At 32.0% G+C, this 22,909-nt stretch overlaps 1 protein-coding gene across 2 annotated transcripts in view; it reads right to left on the bottom strand.

The window, feature by feature from the left end:
* LOC148626990 (receptor-type tyrosine-protein phosphatase delta-like) overlaps positions 1-22,909 on the bottom strand; it is a 176,808-nt gene that overhangs the window by 124,608 nt on the left and 29,291 nt on the right. For both annotated transcript variants that reach the window (XM_088564908.1, XM_088565004.1), the window contains one exon: positions 7,207-7,308. The gene's annotated coding sequence lies outside the window, so the exon portion shown is untranslated. The remainder of the gene's footprint in view (positions 1-7,206; positions 7,309-22,909) is intronic.

The following is a 22,909-nucleotide window of genomic DNA, read 5'->3' as shown; positions in this document are numbered from 1 at the left end:
AACTAGACTTACTAGTGCACTCAATACCATAAAAAAATCTTATTTTGTAAAAAAGCTTACGAAAATAGTGGAATTAACTATTTTTGGAGAGTTAAAACTAGCTTAAAGTGCTTGATAAATTAAATGCCAATGTGGGATCTTTTGAATGTGTTCAAAGTTTTGATTTTTCAACTTTATACACTACACCTCCACATAATCTAATAAAACAAAAATTCACATATCTCATCAAATGGTCATTTAATAAATAGGAATGTGAATATATTTGTTTGAATTCTTTTAGATCATTTTTTAGTAACAAAAAACATAAAAACGTTAATTGGACTTCTTTTGAAAAGCTTACAGCATTTGAATTTCTGTTAATGGTGTTAAATATATTTTTGTATGCTATGGCAAAATCGTCAAACATCAAGTTATTGGAATTTCCATGGTGACCATTTGTACACTACTTATTGAGGACCTCTTTCTGTACTGTTAAGAATCACAATTTATGGCTAGAATAAATAAAGACCAATCCAAACAACATTTAGCAGAAAAAATTAATAACACATTAAGCTATTTGGACAGTGTTTTGGACAATGTTTTGACTATCAACAACTATGACTTCAATATATACCAGTGATAAAGATATATTTCCTACAGAAATGTCTTTGAATAAAGCAAATATGATAATAAAGAATGTTCATTTCTTTATCTTAGTATTCACATTCATAATGGTAAACTTCATACTGAAATTTATGATAAAAGGGATGCTTTTTCATTCCCTATTGTCAACTATCTGTTCTAAGGTGGTGATGTCCCTTTATCTTTGTCATATGGTGTTTATGTATCACAACTGGTCTGATTTGCTCATATTTATAACAATGTTTCAGATTTTAACGAAAAGGAACCTTCATATAACTGAGAAATTACTATATCAAGGTTTTCAATATTACAAATTTGTAAAAACATTTACCAAATTTTTCAACCGATACAAGGAACTCACTCTCAAATACAGATGTATTTGTAAAGGATTAATACATGCGAGTATCTCTCACTTTTTGTTTTATGTAATATTCTACACAAAGCACAGAAAGCTAGACACTCACCCAATAAGTTATCTAAACCATTGAATAGGCTCATTCTTAAGGGATATAGTTATGATATTGTTGACAAATTGTTAAGGATAACATTTTTTGGTATTAACATTGATTCGCTCATAGGGACTTTACATAGAAATTAAAAAACTGAATTTAAAAGCAGTTTTTGGCATGACATGGGCTGTGTCTTTTTTGTATGACTTATGATGTACCATGATTCTTAACTCTGCATGCAAAGAATTGGAATTGATTTTACATACAATGGAGACTTAACTTTTTGTAGGTTTAAACCGATATGGAGCTAGCATGTCAATTAACTGCCTAGTAGCCCTTAGATTGTACATTATATATTTATATTCAGTTTCTTTATTTCTGTTGTAACAAGGGACAGACCTTTTTGAACTGACTTATAATTGTGTAATATTTTTTCCACAGTGGCTAGATTTTAAAGGGGGAGGGTAGTGATCACACCACAGTACTTTAACCCTGCAGCATTTTTCACACCTGTCCCAAGTCAGAATTTCTGGCCTCTGTATGTCTTGTATCATTTTCACCTTAGTTTTCTTTTATATTACTTGAGTATATAGGGTCAATTCTTTTGCTGTACCTGTGTAAAATCATGTTTTAGGGTCAGCTGCAGCCTGCTCTATGGTATGAGTACTTCCTCATTGTTCATCAAAGACCAACGGATGGCCTCAGGCTGACATTATTTTCATCCCAGTGGCTTTGTTGTCTCTTTGACATATACACCATACCTATTCTTGCTATTCAGACTTGTTTGATGAATAATTGGTCTATATCTAAATAGCTGCTTCCACAAATTACAGAATTTAAATCATTGGTAATATATGAGAGGGAAGGTTGATGTTGGCAGTTTAAAGAAATCATGTAATCACCATAAAATAAGACCTATTGACAAGTAGCCTGATCTTACAAAATAAACGGAAGATTTAAGATTGACAAAAAAGTTAAAGGATAAAGACGGTAGTAATAAGAAATGTTGATATGTTGTCCATATTCTACTCAAAGCACGAAATTCCTTCAATTCATTTCAAATTACTGGCAATAAAAAATAAGATAAAGAACTACAACTACATCTTAAAATGTAGTTTAAAACTTGGAATTTAAATGATATCACAGACCAAATTCTCAGTAAAATGACCATAGACAAAGGTGCAAGTGTAGTTAGCTAATCCTTAAAGCAAGCAACATAAATGTCTAGGGTATCAATATGAATTATGAATTATGTAGCATTAATTGTGCATTTAGATGAATTACCATTCAACACTCACACAGCCAAGAGACTACATAGGAATCTGTTAATACAATCATACAGTACAACTGATCTATCTTGTTGATCTGCATCAGATATTATTAACTATGCAGAGCTGTTTTTCTCTGGATTATTAACTCATTCTAAAAGCATGGGCCTGTTACAGCTTTATCTACACTATAAAAACATGAATGATAGATGAACCTACTACAGCATAGATAGAGGGAGAGAAATACTGACTATGCCATGTCAAACTAGCCATGTAATCTATCAAAATCCAAACATGTCAATATTTTCCTTTTTTCAAATTATTTTGTTTAGGAGATAATCTCCATTAGGCAAACACACTTCTCTAATGATTATATTCTGCAAATTTCAAATTTGAAGAGCTTTAGGAAACAAGAAAATGTTTCCAAATGACTGCTGATAGTGACAGATGGACAAACAAAGATATAGGCCAATTTGCCACTGCATTTCAGTGAAATTGTAAATCTACATACATAACTGCATAACAAAAGCCTTATGTTAGAAGCTATTTTTCTCTAGGATTTTTTTCTACTACTTTTCACAGTTTTTGACCATCTAACTTGGTAAACTTTGATAAGAAGCAACACATGGCCATATGTCCCCCGCTGCAACAAAAGTCCCATAAATCCTGTAAAATTTGTCAAATAAAAATGGTGGCACAATACGATTAACTACAAATGGTGACTAACAATCCTACAAAATTTGAACAAAATCTGTCCAGCAGTTTCTGAGGAATTACGTCCCACAAGTGTGACCGGATGAATAGACACAGGCATTTGTGTGTCCCCTTTCGTGTAGTGGTAAAGGACAAATATCATCATGTATCTGGGTTTTCATTTGTTGTAAACATTTCCTATCTGTATTAAACCAGTATTACTAAGTTTGAAAATGCTAGAGGGTCTGTAAAATTCTACTTAAAAGCCAGAAATACCTATTTAAAAAATTTTCCAAAATATGATTTGGACCTATTGATCAAAGACCACTTTATGATCATACTGAAACAAGATTTTTAATTTAAAAAAATTCAATTGTTAAGAATGATTGATAGATTGTTATTTTTAGGCCATACTATGGCAAGACTGATTGATTGTTGGGGTTTAACTCCCAAGCAGCAATATTTCAGCTATATTCAGGCAAAAATATGGCAAGAAAATTGGACTAATTTTTAAAAGAAAAAATAAGATCAATATAAAAACTCAGCTCATGTTGTTTAGAAAAACCTTCTAATCCAGAAAAGTTTTGACCAACTTTTTTACTCCACCTTGTTATACTTTGTCTTAAAACTATAATAACAGTTGTATAAATGCTCTGCAGCATGTGAAAGTCTCATTTAGCTCATACAAGTTAATCAAACTTGTACTTGCTATTTCAAGTACATTCATCTTCTATTCTGCAATACAATGACTTAAAACATTCATTTCCATATAAAGAATTAAACAAATTTACCATGAGGGAATTGATGTAAAATGCAATTCACACTTAAATGAACATGATTGTTCTGTGTTCATCAGGGGCAAATTTAATGGCAACTATATTTGTAGTAGTAATATCCATCTCCACTCTAGGGCATGGCTCAATAATGAAATAAAACAAACAACTTGTATCATCAGCCTTGTTACTAGTAATAGTTGTGAGGGACAACCAGAGAGTTTGTCTGTAATGTGAAGAATTCAATTAAAGACAAATACTTGTTCCAGGATAAGTGTCTGTACTCACTACATATATTTATATAGCTATAGGTCCTCCAGAATTGCTGGCAATATAAGTATTATTATCTGTTATATATGGTATAAATCACAAATTCTTTATTATGTGCTAAAACACATTAACTCCATGGTTTCTGATAAAAGGATGCAATATTATGCAATTATCTTGTTTTTAACAAACAATTGTAAAAATCAGAAAGCAGAAATAATGGACTACTTTTTATGCTTTTTTCTTCTCTTTTTATGTTATTGAGTTCTCTTATAAATGTATACAGAAGCAGTATTGAAAATAAGTCATTTACGAACAAAAGTGAGAACTATATAATCAGGTTAATATAAGACAACTAAAGTACCAGTCCACATAAAATTCAGACACCATCAATGGTAAAGTAGAAAAAAACCCACCAAACAAATGATGCTTTTTTCAGTCTATAATGCTATAATTTCACATAACAACAATCTTTTCTGCATTCAGATCTGCACTTTTTAGAAAATCATACATTCATCGCCAACTAAAATCAACCAAATGAAGCTAAATCAAGAACGATAACTCTTGCAAAGCGTCATTTTGATGTACAATCTATATAATATTTATCTCAAAAGTGCAACAACCAAATGAAAAACAAAGACTGGTTATGTGGTCAGTAACTGTTCCTAAACAAGAAATAAAACTGATTTTGGTGGGTTTTGGACATGCATGAATCACCCGACAGATTTTTAGAAAACTTCTACTTAAATATCTACTTGTTTTTAAAATCTATCACCAAATGAGGACCCCAAAAAAATTGCCACTTTTGCAAAAGAGTTCAAGCAATTGTTCCTTTAAAAAGTGAAAAATGATTGCTTATAGGATAAAAAATTGTTTCTTAAAGTTTAAAAATGAGAACTTTTGACAAATTTTGCACTTTAGAAAGCAGTTGAGGTTGTGTGGGCCCTGAAAGTAACATTCAACAAAATTCAGGCTAAAATTTACTTAATACTGTAAAGGTACTAATTTTCGCTAATTTTGTGGTGGACAGAAAACGACGAAAAATAGTATACACGAAATTGATTTTCAACACTATATAAGGCTAATAATTATATGAAACCCTGAAAATTGATACCCACAAATAAGTTCACTTGACAGAATCCATGAAAATTAGCAAACATGAAAATTAATATGTTTATAGTAGTGTGCAAAACACATCCCCACCTTTCATCCCTGCCTCAAGACTCCTTTTTGGTCCCAAACAAAGCAGAAAACACAGTTTCTTACTTTTTTTAGTACTATGGTAAAGCTAAACAAGCTTAAAATTGCATTAGAGCTACTTTTGAGGGTCTGATAAAAACGATGTGTGATTTTAAGGGTCAGTGACATCAAAAAGTATTGTATTGTTTTAAAAATTGCAAAAGACAGGCAGCAATAAGGTGGCATATGCTCTCTTTTAAGATAAACTATACAACTAATAATAATTCACAGATTATGTAATTAACAAGTTTTTTTTGTCCATAGAATATGGACATGGTTGATCAATCCCTTAAATTAAAAGACTTCATTAGGAAGCAGGAGCACTACTGAGTATTTCAACTTCAACTGAACTTCAGACCAAATCCTAGAAGGTTCACGATGAAAAATCAAATTCCAAATCATTACCAAAAAGGGTTACTGAGATTTTTGCATCAAAATTAATGAAACCCTAAAAAGCAACAAACATTTTACCAAAAACAGGAAGTTAATGAGAGACTAATGGCTTACACACTTTACAACCCATCCATTTGATGATGCTAACTAAATTTCAAATGGTTCCCATGAAGTTGTTGAAATTTTGGTAATGAAAATTAGAAGGCCAGAAATACACACAAATAGAAATGCTTCTTTGCTGCCTAAATATCCCACACTGAATAGAAGAAGCCATAAACTGTCTATTACAAAATGAGATTAGGTCATACTATCTACTGAATTATCAAGGGAGATAATTATTGCAAATTAACAAGTGTACAATTATAATTATTTAATTTCTAAATATTAAACTCAATAACCATTCCTGTGTTGATGTTAAATGTAGAAATAATTAGATCAACTAAATTTTATGGATTCATGGAATAAAAACCTGATTTTGTATAAATTATGCAGAGACTTTAAAAGCAACAATTTGAGATGGCTGCATTTGCACTTTGACTGATTATGTTCTATAACAGAGTAAAGCTTGCTAAAAGCTATAAAATCAATAGAACAAGAATACAAGAATCATTATATTAATCAGATGGTTGAAGTATGTAACTATCTATCTTACATTGTTCCATCAAGGCCTGTGGTCTTTGAAGTGTTATGACATGATATACCTTATAAAGGCCATATAATACTCAACATCTGTACCATAGGAAGAAAAACAATGTCTGATGGTTTATATAATACAGCTTACATACCCTTCCAGATTTAGGAGTTTTGATTTTAAATGTGAAATAATTTACAGAGCAAATAGCAATCCAGGTTATTATGAATCATTATGCCCAAGATGTTTTTGACCTTTCGGCAAGATAACGGCAGTATGATCAGGCACATTGAATTTGAATATCTTGATGAAAAAAGAACTACGCTAACTTGAGGATTTTTGGTAGATGAAGTAGTTTACACTGAAAACAAAACAACAAAATTATTTCAGCTAAATACTGGTACACTGGACTGCATTCAGAACTGGACCAAATGGCAAAAATGCTTAGAGTTCATATCACTGACATGTACAAAGTAATATCAAAATGTAAACTTAGGCATACCTGACAGATTAATGCATTGAGAAATACATGCACAGATGCTAAAACTAAAGATGACCCCTCCCCTTGACAGCAACCAAAATTACTTACAATGTATGGCCCATCACTATGCAACATACCTAATTAAAAATAAATTAAATATAAAGTAGCCTTAACAACAGAGATGGAATTTGAGCAGTCAGATGGAAGGAAAAAGGAAAGGAAGGAAGGATGGAAGTCTTGACATTATGTCTCCAATACACAACCAACTAGTCCATGTAATAATGTAGTGATGCAAACAGACAGATGGAAGGATGGACAATAAAATATACTCTCCACAACATCATTGATAATGTTACTGAGGGTCCACAGTTAACAGTTATACTGTACTCACCTTACTGTTACATTGAAATATGACACTAAATACAGCCTTCACTAGGTACTAGCTTTCCAGATGAAAGTCCTGGTGTTTAGAGCAATTCAGGACCAGGTTGATCTGTAAAAGAATAAAATAAAACTGTGTTAAGAAAATAAAATCATTGATTTTAAAAAAGACTTTTTTTTATCAACTGTTTATCCTCCATCAATTATCAGAATCAAAGGAGCATTTACCTAAGCTCACAAATTACAGTATCCTTGTCAAAATATCCTTACAACAAATCTCCTATGAATATAGAACAGATAGAGACTTACTTTTTACCATAAAACAGCTCCTGATGTTGTAACATTAAAACAGAGTTCTTAAACGGCAGCAAAGAAAATCAATGACTGTGCGATATTAAACGGCTGTATCCAGAAGTTGTTCTGATCGAACTGCCAATGTAAACATTGCTATAAGAATGATGTCTTTTAGAATAGCTGATAATTGACAAGAATGTAAGACCAGGAAAACATTCTTATAAATACATTCTGGATTTAAGAGAAGGAACAGAATTGACAAATAGTCTTTAAGTAGTATTTCTTTAGGACAAAATTATAAAAAAACATGTACAAAATCTGAGAATATTAAAAATCCTTATATCAATGTTCTAACTTAATTAAAAACAGCACACATGAAGCTACAGATTATTAAAACATTCATATAAAATTTCATCAAAATCATTCATCAGCACTGGATGTTGAATCGTCCCTTGATCCTTCAACAACACCTACATATAATATAATAAAGTTTCATCAGCAGGTGGATTAAGAATCAGCAGGTGGATTAGGAAGTTGTCAATTTGTGAAACAGATCAGTTGGATTACCTCCTCCTCCTGAGATCTAACAATAAGTTTCATCAAAATCTATCAAGCGGTGTAGGTGAAACTGACTTACAAGACATGTAATCAGAAGAACAACCAAACAAACTGACAGACGGACAGAGTGAATCCTATATAATTTTTATTGCAAGGGGTAAATAAATAGACAACCTTAAGTAGGTTTAGACAGGGTATCAATCCACTGTTAGATGTAGTTAGACCATGACCATGCATTGTAAGTGCATTATTTGTTTGTATTCTGATCAAAAGTAGTCAAAATAAAGCTGAGAATGTGTACTTTAAAATCTTAAAGTGTAATTTACTTATAAAGTGTATGATAGTGTGTACATGTGTGAGTAATTTGCCTTCATGCTGTCAGTTAGCAGAAAAGGTAAAAATGTGGATTTTCAGTATTATTTATTCAAGTAAATTTAGTGAAGAATTTCTAAGATCATAATTCCATTAGCATAATGATTTTGAAAGCCTTATTTTCCAAGCTTCACAATGGTATGCAACTGTAAGGTGTCATTTGCCCTGGGAATTCACAGTGAAACACTGAAAATTACTTGTTTAACATGTAAAGTAATGGGAAAGTTAGAAGTGGATAGTGAGACTTAAGTGGACAAAGTAATCTTCATACTCTAGTAAACAAAAATTAATTTGTCTTTACTTGTAACATATCGGTCTCTTTACAAGAATTATAAATTTATGATGTATTCACACTTTTTCTTTCCCTTGTTGCTGTACAATTTCAATACAGGAACCTCGTGTTTCATCTTAATTATATCACAAGTATGCAACACTTAAATTTCATAGTAATTTCATATGAGTTTTGAACAGAAATATATTTCTCCTGAATATCAGAAAATGTCTATGTTTTTATTTTTTCCAGAGAAACATGTTGATTCCTTTTTAATTCCTCTTCACATACAATTTTTTTTGTTTCACTTTTATATCAGGTTTAATCCAATAAACTTTTACTGAGTCATTACTAAGTAAATAAACAGAGATAAGTTATACCACTAAACAATAGAAGCATTTGAAAATAAACAACAGTTTAACTGCAACAAAATTGCAAAAAAATTAATTATTTCATCTAATTGAAATAAGTATATGTTAAGAAACTTCACTGAAAACATAAACTGTATTTTGGCCAGTAATGAAGTCAGGGATTCTATAATCATGTTAACAGTCTACAGTTAAAAGAAATCACTGACAGTTCTTGTCAGCGTATAATAATTGATCACTTCCAGAAAGTCACACTAGGGATTACAGCATGAAATCTAAGTTGTCCATACTTTATTCAAGTTAAATTACAGTTTGAATTCAGACAATCAATAATTATAAGCTAGATTTAACACATGAATTATTAACTTCCTCTGTTCTTTTGTGGCACAGGATGAGTAATATTCCCAGCAATAAACAAATAAAATAGCATATTATCACAAGTAAATATTTGAGACTGGGCATGCAGAGAGCAACATTCAGTAATATAATATTCTACATGTAACATGACCAAAAACAGATGTTTATTATTCATATGATATTGCATAAACGTCATGATATTAATAATTGAATATTCAAAGTACTGAATTAAATAGTATTAATATATATACATTAAAAATTAAAGAAAAATCACACTGAATTAAACCAACAGAAAAATATATGATAGATTCATACAAAAATAATAATGATATCTGCTTTAATACAAACAACAAGGTGCTAGTGTTATAAAAACAGAAAACTAAAGAGCCTGTTCACCTTGTTCAATAAGCAACATTCTATTTTTTCAAAAGCAGCTCTATTTTTTCTTGGATAAAATTTCCTAACAATAAAACCTAAGGAACAATCATATCGATGTCCAATAGTGTCAAAGGAGATGATTTTTTTAAAGGAAATAACATGTAAAATAGTGAAAAACTTTGAAAAAGGACAACATGGCTGAACATATACACACAAAAATTTGACCACATCTAGATCTCATCATGCTGAGAACTTTTACTTAGGTCAGAACTATGCTAAACCAAACAGTTTTTGTATTCTCCAAAAAATTTAAAATCCAACACATAGTCCCATCTTAAGTAAAAACTATCGTAGGGAAAGAGAGGAGTACTAGATTTGCAGACTAGGCACTGCAATACCTTACAGGTGCAATGACAACATCAAAAGTATAGGAAACCTTTCAAGCCAATACATCAATAGCATACAATATTCTAGGATTCCTATTTCCTGTTACCTGGGGTCAAGTGAAATTTGGGTCAGGGAAAGCTAGGTACTTAGTTACACTTTCCCATGGCAAGTTGAAAACTTCATATGCTGTAAGGATTTGTATTGTTAGAAAAGCAGTCATTGACTGTGGGAAAGATGATTTTATATGGATTTTTCCTGAGGAAAACACAATTTCTGATAAATCCTAGAACACTGGCATAAATATGATGAATTTATTTGACAAAAATCCAAGACAGAAAAGGAGTCATGGCCATCGCCACTACACGTCCCCTAAGATACATGATGCCTGCATAGATGGTCTTCTTCCCTTCATACAAAAGCCTCTTGGACTTCATCACATTCAAACTTAACTTTATTCTATACCTCTCACTTTACTACACTCCCTTTACAAAACAAGTCTTGACACTTCTGTTTCTGAACCTACCTCATCATTATACAGACCTGTCGTCATCATTTTGGATATTGGTTTCCACAGACTCTTTAAACCACTTTGTGCAAAAAGGTCAAGATGAAGAAAAACAATCATTTCTTCCACTACCTTTTGTCAACAAAGGTATAGATGCAATTAATTTGGCTAACATCCTCAATTTAAAAAAAAACAAAACCAACATAATTCCCCGATGTTTCTAGGACAAATCAATACCAATTATTTCATATTCCTATATTTCACCTATTGTATCCAAAATTTTTACTCATAAAAGGCCATTGCAGAACCTCAAATATGGTCCTTCAGGTCACGCTGATATGGGAGATTTAAGCATCCTCCAAAACGAATCTCTGCGTAAGGTCTTTTCTAAAGGTCCCAAGTACTGTGAACCACGCTCCATAAATTGGAGCTCATGAACCCTACTGATGCAACTGGTCCATGCTCCCAGTTTTTAGTGGAGTCCGAGTTGCTAATTACCTTTTGTTACTTTGTATGTATTATTTTAGTTAGTTCAAGTTCTTTTTGTAATTGTCTGTTTTCCATGCCTGGTCTTTGTCACTGGATTACATCCTTCTGATTTCCACTAGAATCTTGTGGCCTTTTTCCCCATTCCTATAGGTCCTGCAATTTTGTGTAAAGGAGCATAGAGTCCCTTCAATACGATGATCTTAACAGCGGTCAAAACCCTGAACAGTTGGGGCACATGTGGATACAACATTAGTCTTTGACACACTTATTAGCATAGGGACTGACAATTTATTATGGACACAACAACTGGTTTGGACACTGTATAGCAACAAATTTGAAACTAAAACAAAAATTTTCAAAGTCAGACCAAAAATTAAAAAAATCAATTTTAGAGGTGTGGTCCCTTTAATTCTTTATAACATGAAAACCATAATAGATGTGAAATCAGACTGATAATGCAGACAAGGACTTTCATAGGAATCCAATTAAAAAAATTCAAAATCATACCAAAAATAAAAAAGGGTGTGGCCCTTTTAATTCCTTATAACACAAACCATAAGAGATACCAGAAATCTGATCAAATATTGCAGGCAGTGATTTTCATTAGGAATCAAATAGAAAAATCTTTTGAAATCTGACCAAAAATAGATAAAGTTGATTTTTTATTTGTGGCCCCTTTGACCCCTAATAACTCAAAAATGGTAAAAAAAACATTGAATCTGCTGTTACATCTTTTTACCAGAATTAAATAAGGATCATAATAGAAAAGCAATATGGATGACAATGACAGTGCATACCAATATATGACAGCAAATATTTTGTGGTTGTATAAAAAGGAGGTATATATACAATGGGAATATGTAATGAAGATTCTGTGTGGGGTGAACATCTGTCTGTAACCAAAGGAAGGATGAACATCCCTATCACTTTATATCCCACACTGCAAGAGGGGGTATAATAAAAAACATTAAGGAAGCTTATGGCCAAATTCAAACTACTCAGTGTTGTAAGAGATTTAAAAAGAAACAGCTCCCAACAACAACAAACAACTGACCATAGATGTCAAGTGGTAGCTCACCCTCACATGGATTATGTTAACCTATTTAATATAAACACACAAACCCTTATCTTTTGTGTTTAAAAGATCTGGGAGAAGAATAATTTGTCAATGACAAAGATATCCGGTATTGAATAATGCTTCAATCTACTTATTTTGTTTAATTCTAGACTTTCCAACGTTTTCTATAAAATTCTGCTGATTCATCTTGTGTCCTTCAAAGTATGTCTATTATTATTTCAACTGTGAAAAGATTCTGAAAAGAAGTAAATTGCAATATATTGTAGTAGTCTCAAATATTATCTCTTTATGTTCTTGTAATTCAATGGTACTCTGAATTTAATGTCTGGTCCAATATTCCATTGAGGTAAAAGGACTTAATTGGACAGCAGGCTGGATTTTCTTGACATGACTAAGGTTTCTGAAGACAAAAATCGAAGTGAAAATTCATAATTGCTTGTGTGGGTACTAAGTTCTTCAATGGGTATAACATTTTAAAGCTGACCAAATTACCTATAGATACCCTTTACAATTAATTGTTGTTTAAAATGTTTCCAGTTTTTTTTCATTTGTGAAAAAAGAACTGACAAGTCTGTCATAATCAAACCATTAAAATCATTTACAATTATTACTAGACAAAGGGATATCCCTTTACACCATTTTAACACAGCTACTGCATAATGTTTGGTTGTCAAAATCCATTTATAAGAAGATTGTTGTGTCTGAGAGACAATGACCCTGCATGTATTTTCTGACATATATAAAAGTCAATTTATATTTACAAGCTTAAATTCTTTAGAATGGCAACAATTTCATGATCAGACAAAATGTCTAAGTCAATCTATCCATGAAAATGTCAAATATTGAAAGAAATCAAAACCCTGATTATATGCACATCTTCAATCCATATATGATTATTCTGCAAAGTATTAACTTCCTAACCTCAATACTGCAGGAGGAATTATCTGGAATATGTATCCTATTTGTTCAAAATGGTGACAAAATGACAAAGTCCAACTATCCATAAAAATGTCAAAAATTGATAGAGATCAAAATCCTGATTTGTACATCTTTAATCCACATATAATAATTCTGGTAAGTATAAACTTAGTACCCTAAATACTGTAGGAGGAGTTAAGTGGAACAACTAAATACCCTCAACGGGATGCAGGGACGGGGGTAAAACATTGTGCCCCTAACTAAACTTAGTACCCTAAATACTGTAGGAGGAGTTAAGTGGAACAACTAAATACCCTCAACGGGATGCAGGGACGGGGGTAAAACATTGTGCCCCTAACTAAACTTAGTACCCTAAATACTGTAGGAAGAGTTAAGTGGAACAACTAAATACCCTCAACGGGATGCAGGGACGGGGGTAAAACATTGTGCCCCTAACTAAACTTAGTACCCTAAATACTGTAGGAGGAGTTAAGTGGAACAACTAAATACCCTCAACGGGAAACAGGGACGGGGGTAAAACATTGTGCCCCCAACTGAATGTTGCCGGGGCATAAAAAAGGAAGTAAGATTACGTCTATCCAGACTTCACATAGTCTGTAACAAAAATTTACCAATGTCAGCATTTTCTGCCTGATCATTCCTAATTAATCAAGGACCTACAGCATTACAAAGAAATCAATGAAAAATCAAGTCAATGTTTCATCTTCAAATATAAATTCAAATTTGTACCAAGCTTCATATAGATTCTTTGATACAGAGCTGAATTATAGATAAATAGAGAGCCTTTAATTTAGTGAAGAATTATAGTAATATTATACACATCTAACAAAGCTATTGATTTCTAAGAAAATCTTTTCTCTCAAATCATTTGTAAACATTTCTTCCAGTGAAAAACCAAATGTAATGTATAACGGAAGATGAATATCGATGGTTTTGGGTAAACAGGATCAATTCTCCAGTTCCCTTATGGGATGCTAGTAACACATACTACTGTTTGATTAACTGATTAGTGATATTGATTCGAAAGTGGTCAACAATAATTGTTTCTAATTGGAACATAACAATGTCTCAAAGTAAACACATTATCTTGTCCAAATAAGTTATAACAAGCCCTAAGAACCTAAAGATACAAATTGTGTAGGTAGGGATGTATATTGATTAAATTTTGGGAGAACTATTTTCCTGTGAAATAGTTTTGATTATAAATGGCAAATTTGCATGACTATAAAGCTTATTGACAATGCAGAGTAAATATTCTGATGGATAAAATATTAACCACAGGGTTATATGGAGTGCATTGTTGAGATTTTACTACTTCATTTGTTCTATTTCAAGCACAGCAGATATTTGTATGATCAGATGGTAGTGTCAAACCATCTGACACCGAACACTTGACCTAATTACAACCTCCTTATAAAGCACCAAGTATGTATATGTAAAATAACACTTCTGAATCCACATACTGAAGAGCTGGCAATTACAGTAAGATAAAATGTTACAACATGTATCTTCCTCAAAACAGTTGTAATATGAGAAAATACTTTGCTTTTAATATGCAGCCAATTTTTACAATGCTGATGATATCACCTTATTTAGTCTTAGGAAGTCAAACCAGTGTTCTCTAATACAATTGTATTGTAAAAACATGGGGACTGAACAGTGATGACCCTGAATGATATGAGGCAAGTGTAACCTGTAAGAGGACAAAGTTATAAGATAGAGAGACTGCCTTGTTGAAAGATGTCACTTGCCATAAATTTTTGTGATGTCTAAGGTCCTGGAGACTTGAGACATGTTTCTGGGCCAAGTTGTCCTACATTTTTAAACTTCCATACCTTCACAACCTGATTACCAGTCAGACTGAAATCAGACCCTCATGGTGAGAAGGGCATTGGTAAAATTCCTATAAATTATGCCAAACTTTATCCTTCATTAGCGTATAGTGTGGTTACTGAATATATAATCTGACAGATTCTTTTGGTGAAAAGCTTACACTTGTACAAAATGTTGAAACTCAAAGCTCATTACCAGTGAATCAGCTTAAAAGCATATTAAAGGACAATAGATAGCTATGGTATTCTTAACCAAGTTTCGAGTTTTTATTTCTCAAGACCCTTAACCAGGGTATGTGAACATACATGTATGTACAAAAGTACAAAGTAACACAAAATAACAAATAAAGGTTGTAGGTTTGTGTAAAGAACAATTAAACATTACACTAATCATGTCATATATGGAAGGCAAACATGAATAAAACATCTTATTTATATCTATAGAAATATAATCATTTAACTACAGAAATTTTGTGACTTAAAAAATAACAATATAGTTATCAGAGTTTAAAAAAATTAAAACATGCTTAATCCTTTAAGTTTACAGATATATTGATGATTTATTGTCCATCAACAACCCTTTTTTGCAAATGGTAACCTTCAATATATCCACCAGAGCTTGAGGTTAAGAAGACTACAGAAACAGCTTGTTCAGTATCTTTTTTAGACCTATATCTTGAATTTGACAACAGTGGTCATCTCAGCACCGAGATTTATGATAAAAGAGACAACAATAATTCCAATTTCATAATTTTTCCTCACCTGTGCAGCAATATACCTTCATTTTCTGCATATAGTGTTTATATTCCACAACAGATTTGCTGCACTAGAGCAAGTACTAACTACTCTGATTTCCTTGAACACCATAAATATCTGCGTAACAGACTTCTGAATCAGGGGTATGAAAAAATAAGTCTCAAAAGGTCTCTTCCCAAATTCTTTTTTAGATATCAGTCCTTGGTGTACTCGGTTTCTCATTGCAGTACCAGCTGCTCCGGTGGTTTATTTTGGACTTGATAATGGATAAGATAAGTGTTTGGTAGTTTTGTTACCCTTAGTTAAACAATTCATGAAATTTTATAACAAATGGAGAAGCAGTAAAATATTTCAGTAGGAACCTTTATCGCTCATCCTTGAAAAATGGACAAAGGAAAAGATAATGAAATTCATCTCCTGAAGAGTTACAGTTACAAATATCCCATATTCTATCATCACTAGCTACATCACAAAACCAGCAATTGGCAGTTTGTTATTAACATATCTGAAATTACATAAAGCCTCCTTTAGACCAGTAGGAAGATTTATTAAATATTTTTCAAAACAGTCCAAAGAGTTATTTTTTTTTTTTCAAATTAAATTCCATCATACATAGTCTGATGAACATCTTTGGGCGCCTGAGAAAGAAAATGAGATTTCTCCAGAACAGCCATCCTGGTTTTATCAAGTTAAATTGTTTTGAATAAATCCGATTCCTCATCCCCTGTCAATAGAACATCATGCAAGTAATGTTAAGATGATTAATAGTTGGTGAATAGGACCAACCGCTAGCATCACGTGACCTAAGTGCTAAGCTACCAAGAAAAATCGATAACTGCCTGGAACGTCTTGGTTGGAATTCATTTTTTGTGACCAATAACTTCCATTGGCAGCTATAATTGAATCAATACGATTTCTCACTTCAAATCCATTTACGCATAATGTTATATGAATAAAGAAGAATATTGATATTAATTTCTATAACTAATTTTCCGATCAATTATATGCTATTTTTTTCTCAAACAAAAGTGTTTACTGAGCTTCATATCAGCCTTTTATACCTTGCAGCACATACAATACACCTGAGAATTTGACATTTAACAGTTGCAGAACCATTTGTTCCTTTCCTGTTGGAAATCTAATAAAATGAAATTTATGATATAGAATTGACTAAAAAGACATTCTGGTCAATAAATTTTCCTAAATAAATGTTTACTTTCACTGATCAAAAGCTCTTTATGTTTTTTGACAATTGACAGTAAAAATAGGTAAATGGAGTGGAAAAAGATACTTTTTAGGGCATAGATAGAAAATTCCAGGTCAATCATTACGAAAAGTACAATACTGAAAAACTTTACAGAGGGCCTGAATTGATGACCTGGAAACAACTTATACCATGGTAGTGTAAAGGTCATTATTCTTTAATGGATGCTTTAAGGAGGTAGACCTTTCTTTTCCTTTAAATTTAAAAAACAAAATTACGGCCATCAAACATTTTTTTCTTATATTTACAAAACTTAAATAAGAAATAATTCCCATAAGGAGTCATTTAGGTAGGTAACCTTCAGGTAACCTTCAACAGCCATATTTTTATTTTCTTGGTTGAAGGAGTCATTTAGGTAGGTAACCTTCAACAGCCATATTTTTATTTTCTTGGCGGAAGGAGTCATTTAGGTAGGTAACCTTCAACAGCCGTATTTTTATTTTCTTGGCAGAAGGAGTCATTTAGGTAGGTAACCTTCAACAGCCATATTTTTATTTTCTTGGTGGAAGGAGTCATTTGAATTTCAAAATTGAAAATCACATATATTTACAAACATAGACATAAACAGAAAAAATATGATATTAAAATGTCAAGAGCCAACCTTCAAGTCAAAGTAGCCACAAATTAAAAAAAAAATTCTATAGCTGGAGACAAAACAATGAGATAAAGCAGACAAGGTTATATGAAGAGAAAGAAATGGACTAGTTACAGATGAAAGTAGACAGTGGTTCCAGTTCACTGCATCAGAATGCATATGACCACCAGGAAGTGATTAAAACTTCATGAATTATTTCCTGCAAATATGTCACGGAAATAACAATTTCTAGATTTATCGTAAACTATTTTTCCACAATCTGGACAGTGAAGTTTCAATTTTATATGTAACAAACTTAGAAATAATTCTAAATTTAACCATCTAGATTGGAGAAATGATTTTCACTACTCCTACATGAAGGAGAATCGATAAAAAACACACGAAGATCTGAAAACAGAAAAGAAGAAATTCTAAATAAGGAAAAATCACTAAAAAAGTCATTTTCTACTTCAAAAAGGACTTGAAAAACAATATATTTGCTTTGTAACTTGTCACAATTCATTTACAACCTTCTTTGAATGGAAAAAAAAAAATATCATAATTATCCATTTTCGTAGAATAAGTTACGTTTCAATTTTACAGTTGAGTTATCAAGTAAAACCAAGCAGTGATGTTTAATTAAAGATCAACACAGTAAAAACCTAACAGAAATACAGAATGAGTATAGTCAGATCCTTCTCATACCAATAGGTTTTTGCACTTGCTACAGAATGTTTATTCAATTTGTATTAACTGCACAATTAATAACTAACAAATCTTTGGTATGGTGAATTACATAAAACACATATAAGATAGCAAAATGTGCCATAATGATTTCACATCAAATTAATTAACTTGCCAACAGAAAATTTAGATTCAGTCTTTTTATATAACAGCTCAGTAATTAAAACCATCCTTTCAATTCTAATAAAGATATCCAAGCTTTAGAAAAGTTAAGTTCTATTGAGACAAGAACACATGATACACAATAACACACCTCAATATAAGGATACAGCCAAGACCACCTCTAGGTATGCACAGTTCATTTACAGAAATGCAAAATTCTTCAATGTTATTAAATTTGTGACATTATGACTTACATTACCATAGATTACATGTTAAATCTGTTATTATACAATGGTTTGTGAAGAAAGGGAGAATAATTTACATTTTTCATTAAAATTGACCATTCCCATGACTCATGACCTCCCATGCTTGAGGAAAGCAGAAACAATTGAACCATGGAGGTGGTTCCTTGTCTATAGAACCATTGGTCAGAGGTCTTGGGAGAAATATTTTATGGCATAAAATCCTATTTCAATCTGATGCTTTCTATGTCTATTATTGATTAACTATGGCTAACTTTTCATGCATTTCATGATGAGAACGTTTGGGCAACTGAACAGACTTTATTTGGACTAGTCAGAGAAACCAAGGCAATAGCCCACAGGTAAGCATGTCAATCTACTCTGAGCCAACTAGTATCACACTATCTTCTATATGCCCTGGACATGGCTGAAAAGCAGAGACTTGATTTATAGTCATGGGTGGGACTCAGCCTGCGAATCAACCCATGACCTCCCATACTTGAGACAAGCAGTTACAATGATATCATTGAGGTAGTTGCTTTCCTAAAAGGAAGTTTGAACCATTGGTCAGAGGGTCTTACTAAGGAGTAATCACAAGATACGCTTATTTTGGTGTAAAATCCTATATCAATCTGAAACTTAAAGCAGAAAATCTTTCTGAAATAATTCATGTGTGTTTGAGGTACCCTATGGTACCATTTACACACTTATCCTGGAATTTATTAGATAATTCAGCTTTGATTATGATGCAAGATAAATAGCTGGCATGTAGTTTGAATATCAACTGACAGTGACAGCATTAAGGAAAGCATGGAAGAACTGATTTTTTTTTCAAATTTTTCAGATTTAAGATCATATAATGAAATCATACGATAAACTGTTCTAAAACGATCTGATGTCATATACATTGTAGTATGCTTCCCTTTATCTACACAGTACTAACATGACCCCTGACTAGCCCTTATGAGAATGACTTCAGCACCATTTATTTCAATAATGTGCTATTTAACAGCAACTTGTGCATAAAAATATTGATTCCACTCCCCTGCCCATTCCCTCTCTACTGAGTACAACAATATACAAAGCATTATAACATTGTTTATCAATATTCTGTCTGAGTACACTGGTCAATAACAGTTTCTAATTTATCACTTCAGCCATATACAAGTCTGTGTTCCTCCACAGGAAATTATTAGATTTCTTTAGACATTTTTCCATCATGTCAACAAGCATTTATATACCATGATTATCTACAGAGAATAACAGAGAATATTGCTTGTCTTAGTTGATTATTGAGTAGTATTTTTTAATATAACTGACCACCCATCATCCATCAATTACAATAACATAAACCTAACAGACTTAAAAATCATAGGCCCTGTTCTTCAGATAAAAAAAAGACCACTGAACATGCACACAATACCAATGTTTTACTTTTCTATACTTTATAACTTTAGGAACATCTTGATGGAGGGCGTCAGTACTTCATCCTGGCAATGACAAACATGATAATGTATTCTATATAGGGAAGTAAATCATTGAAGAATACCTGTATGCTTTTTGCTGTAAGCCAAATTAGGCTTCACTTAAGAATAGTTTCAAATTCAAGCAGAGACATGTGAAATGTAAACACTGACACAAATTAAGGAACAAACATATAAATAAGAGGTAAGAAGCTCCAGTTTATAGGATGAATGTGTCTGAGAGTCAATATAACTGATTACATTGACTACCATCGTTAGAGTTGTCAGGTAAGACATTGTTATATGCCAATTTGTGTTTCTGCTCCGTTTATGTTTGCAACAATGATGTTAGGATAACAGAAGATACAAATGTCAAGCAAAACAATTCTCACATTACTGGAGAAGATCCAAGTCTGTCTTTTTTCCCAACTGATACTCCAACCGTTGTGAATTCTATGAAAGTCAAGATTTCTCTTACATTGCCAAGATTTGTATTGTAAACAGATGATCCAATGGCACTTTCTTTGAAAAAAATAAAGTTTTCTTTTTTTATCTTCTTGTCATAATATTGTGGATTTAATGAAACATTTATACAACACTCCTGTCCACTTGAACTTCAACTTTTGTTCAAGATTTAATGACGATAGAGCTATTGAACAAATCAATGTAACCTACGATAGAGCACAATCTAAAGGTCATTATCCCAGGAAAAAAAAACAAAGTGAAAAAAACAGAAAAAGGAAAACTACCAACATAAGAAACCAATTGTAAAACATTCAGTTAAATAAATAGGGACTTTTATAAGGACCGAACATGGGCTAATTCATGGTAAAAAACAACAACAGATCTGGAATGAGAAAAGCACAAAAATAAAAATGATGACATCAATCTGGACATAGAAGATACAGATTATGTAGAGTGCATTATGGAGAGATAATTCTTTAAAACTGCAGTAGAAAGGTTATAAATATATAAAAATATCTCTCTTGTCCCAATTCATTTCAGAAAATAGGCAACTAATGGGACATTAAATCATACCCCACCATGTTGCAAAAAATGTTGGGGGGGGGGGTAAAAACAACTTAAAATGGCCATAACTTTTGTATAAGTAATCCCAACAACATGAAATTAAAATTGATCAGTATAGTACTCAATACTTATTTAAAGTTTGTTAAAGATACTTCAGTATCTTCTAAAGTTATAATCTGGAAACTGCCGGGAGAGGGGGGGGACAGACAGATGGAAACTCAACTTTTTGGATGATATAACATAATATCTCACCAATACCTGTGGTGCGGTATGAAAATTAACAAAATCATTAAATGAATATATAAAGAACAAAAATGACATGGACTTTTTTCAGTGAATCACTGTTGTTATATGACCTGCCTGGTTTTAATAAATAGTTGTTCTAGATGAATAGAAAATGAGCAATCTGAACTTCACCAGAAAACTGGGAGCATTTAATAGGTGTAACTGGTGGGGTAAAAGAAGTACTGGTGAATCTTTCAATTCATTAAAACAATGTGGTATTGTAGTAAGTTTCTCATCTGATTGTTCCTGCATATACATATATTTTATACATTTATTGTCCTATTCAACATAGTGTTCTGGTCCACATCAAATAATTTGAATGAGATGAGTCCTGTATCAGCACTTTTTTCTGCAATCCCTCTAGGAAAGTACAAAGTCTTCAGGTTTCCATGCTGTATATAATGCATCATTTTAATCTAAATTCTGCAAAGTTATTATTTTGAAGTGAGAAAGCTACACAAGTGTCTAAGAAACGTCTACTACAGTCAACAAACAGTATACAATCTAATGTACAATAAATGTAAACTTCTAATTATCAGATTACACCAACCTGATAAGTAATGTATTAAGTTTGGCATATACAGCTTAAACCAGATAATAAATGTTCAAGTCTTTCCTATCTTATTTGCTTTTAATTTCTATTTGTTATTTAATAACACAAAAAAGCAATGTTTATGTAGCCAACCTGACACTTATAACTGTCAGTACCTATTGTTCTCATTTGATTATGGGTAAAAGTTCTAAAATAATGTCAGAAACTCAACGAGACAATGTTTATAACTACTGAAAAAAAATTTCAGAAACTCAACAAGACAATGTTTATAACTACTGAAAAAAAATGTCAGAATCTCACTAAAACTATGGATGAAAGTGCTGTAATAATGTCTGAAAGGTTAAAGTACTGAAATAATGTCAGAAACTCACTGAGACTATGGTTAAAAGTATTTAAATAGTGACCAAAATACCAATTCAACCAGTATTAGGGTCAAGATTTAAGTATGGTTCTGCATAAAAACCAGGCAGGGCATGATTCACCATACTTTGATATAATCAATGAAACTGTATAAATACATTTGTTAGGTCAAAAAAGTTAAAAGTCCTTGGACCTGCTACTTATCGTGAAATATTTCTTGACTGGTTATAGTGTACAAATTCTAGCAGGAAGTTTTCCTGTACTTTTCTGTAGTAGAACATAACAAAAATCTAAGTGTTAATATCTCCACTGGACAACTTTCATTTGCACTTTTATTTTTGAATACAGTTTCTATGAGGCCTATATAAGGATTTCCAATAAAAAAAATAATTGGGATCTCTTATACATCCTGACATATTTTTTTGACTAGTTATAGTGTAAAAATTCTCACAGGAAAATTTCCTCTACTTTTTCCGTTGTAGAACATAACCAAATTTTCAGTATTACTATCTC

The sequence above is a fragment of the Perna viridis genome, chromosome 1, assembly GCF_037379345.1.
Source record: "Perna viridis isolate PV_CMFRI_1.1 ecotype Kerala chromosome 1, ASM3737934v1, whole genome shotgun sequence".
NCBI classification, from domain to species: Eukaryota; Metazoa; Mollusca; class Bivalvia; order Mytilida; family Mytilidae; genus Perna; species Perna viridis.
Note: the sequence above shows the minus strand (reverse complement) of the source record. Positions and strands in the feature narration are given on the sequence as shown.